We start from the raw sequence: 2,832 nt of genomic DNA on the forward strand, positions 1-2,832 counted from the left end.
ATGGAAGACAGCGCTGGTGTGGGCAGGAAACTGATACTACAAGTGGCAAGCTTCTAGTGGATGGCCAGCCTGTTTCAGTTCCACCCAGGAATTCACACACTGTGTGCTATGGGAGAAGGGTTGAGGACCATATGCCAGAGCTGCAGAGTAAAAATGGCTCTTCAGTTCCTGGGCTAGACACATGCCTGCAGTGTCGTCTGTACATACAGATGTCATAGACTTCCACCAGCTGACATACAAGTGTGTGCTCCTGGTTGCTCTTTGCCTGGCCTCAAACGGAGGAGCCCATGAGTTCCTCCTCACCCTCAGCTTGCTGTAGTGAAGGCTCTTTCTGGAGCAAGTCATTAAGCAGCACCCGTCTATGGTCTCTGCTTCAGGTCCTGCCTCCAGGCTCCTGTCTTGGCTTCCCTCAGTGATGTGTGACCTGAGAGTTGTAAGATGAACTAAACCCCTCCATCCCACATCTGTTTTTGCTCCGTGTTTTATCACAGCAATAGAAAACAAACTAAGAGGGTATTCATTCATTTTTCTAATGTGTCACTGAATTCAAAATTCAATCTGCTGGATTATTAGAAGGTGTGGTGTGATAGCACCTGACACTCACTTCCTCTGGACATTTCCTCAATTTCCTAGAGACATTGCTGAGCTCTGTGATCTTGGGATCCACTGGGTTCCACCACCCATCCATGTTTGAGGCTTCACTCAGAGGACTTTGGGGATGGGCATTTGAAAACTCCATGACAATAAGAGACTATAGAACATGAAAAACTTTGTTGGCAGTGTATAGACGGAACTACATAGAAGAGGCTTCATAGCCTGAGGTTTACGGGGGGTGGGGGGTGGGATATAGCACATAGAGATGAGGATAGGGAGCTCTTGTGAAAGGGGACATCAGAGAGGGGACCTTATAAGCATAAGGTTCCATCTTGTCCGTAGGTAGATGAAGGTCTGATGTATGTATGCAAAGAAGATAGAAACTATACGGTCAAAACTATGATTGTCAGAATTGCTTTTGAATTAGTGCAATGTATAAAACATTGAGTTTGAAACCACTAGGCTTTTGAGCTGATGAATCTAAGCTTACAGTGAGCTAAATAACCCAATACCCAAAGCTATCCTTGGCTCATTTGTGCACCATCTTAGCTGTGAAAGACCACAGCAAGCCACTCACTGAGGTGAAACACTGTAAAATGGGGAGGAAATGCATGAGGGCAGATCCTGAAGACCTGGGAACAATGTGATTCTGTCTGTCTTGACTGAGGGGGAACCCTGCAGGCATCCAGGAGACGAAGTGAGAATGAAAACTCAGAAAGACTTCATCAACCTGGAGCTGACTTGGGGAGTCTGATGCCAGGTGGTTCATTGCCAGCATGTTTAAAACACAGAACCATTTAGAAAAAAGTTTCCTGACGTAATACACTCTCCAGTTCACAAGAAAGTATAATTACATCAAAACTCAATCTAGGATGCATGTCATTTCTCCCAAGAAGATGGGTCCTAGAGATAGGCTACCTGTGTTAGCATAAGGGCCTAGGGAAGGGCCTGGGTCCTTTGGGCTGTTAGCCATCTCTGGTTCTTGTTGTGGAAGCTTGGGGAACCTCTGGCTATGCAGATAATGTAGGGGTCATTTAGACTATTAATCTCTCTGGCCCTAGTATTGGAAGCATGGCTGTAAGGGCCATTGAGATTGCCAGCCACCTCCAGTCTTGGTTATACGAGCTTGATGTGAACTGGTCTAACAAATAATGCAGATCTCCAGGCTATCAGTCACCCCTAATTCTCAGCATTCTGGATGGAAGAACAGGTCTTCCCTTCTTTGAGGAGACCTCCTGCGTGATTGATGCTCTTGGTTTCCCTGGATATCTGTGGGTATACGGATGTGTATCCAACACTCAATCATCATATGATCCCAGGCACATCTTTCCCTTTTCTCACCTGGGTTCACAGTGACAAAACTGATTGGGACTTCTCAGTGTTGGGTACTATTGATGCTTCCTGTTTTCTATCTTTGGAAAGTTATCTGGTTGAGACTTCTTAGCCGAGGCTTCCTGCCTTGAAATCGACCTTTTGATTTTCTGAGATGGCTATAGCCCATTTCCTCCGTGGATGAAGCTCATAGTATTAGTGCCAGAGAAAGTCATGTAGGCCAATGTTTTCAACAGTGACATTCAGTGATCCTGAATCTTGGAGATAACCTGGGATCTGTTCCGTAGCTGGATACGTTTAGGAAACGCTTTGGAATTCAGTCTTCTCTTAGGAACTGTGTGACACAGTTGCATATTAAGTAGTCTAAGACTAAGTAGGACTAAGGTGGGGGAAAATATCACATTGCCCATCCCCCAGGGAAGGCTCATGAATTCACTCTGCTGAGACACAAAACTCACAAATGTCCCAGGAATCCTAATAATTGAACAGCTCTTGTGGTAGAGGAATTCAGATGTTAATAGCATTCATATGTTAAGTATGGACACATACTCTGAGGCTGGGCATTAGGCAAGAAAGAGAAAGAAACTGAGGGAAAAGACAATATGGTAGTAGGTGGTAAATCATAACAACCACACAGGGCTTTCCCCTGAGGCAAGCTAACCACCATTTCCAGCATTGTTTTAGTCATCTGAACCACCGTTTTACCACATGCTGTGGCCGGCACTTCTTTTCTTTTCTTTTCTTTTCTTTTCTTTTCTTTTCTTTTCTTTTCTTTTCTTTTCTTTTCTTTTCTTTTCTTTTCTTTTCTTTTCTTTCTTTTCTTTTCTTTTCCCTTGGCACAGCAGAACTGTCAACTATTTATTTATTTATTTATTTATTTATTTATTTATTTATTTATTTATGCTG

The sequence above is a fragment of the Mus caroli genome, chromosome 11, assembly GCF_900094665.2.
Source record: "Mus caroli chromosome 11, CAROLI_EIJ_v1.1, whole genome shotgun sequence".
NCBI classification, from domain to species: domain Eukaryota; kingdom Metazoa; phylum Chordata; class Mammalia; order Rodentia; family Muridae; genus Mus; species Mus caroli.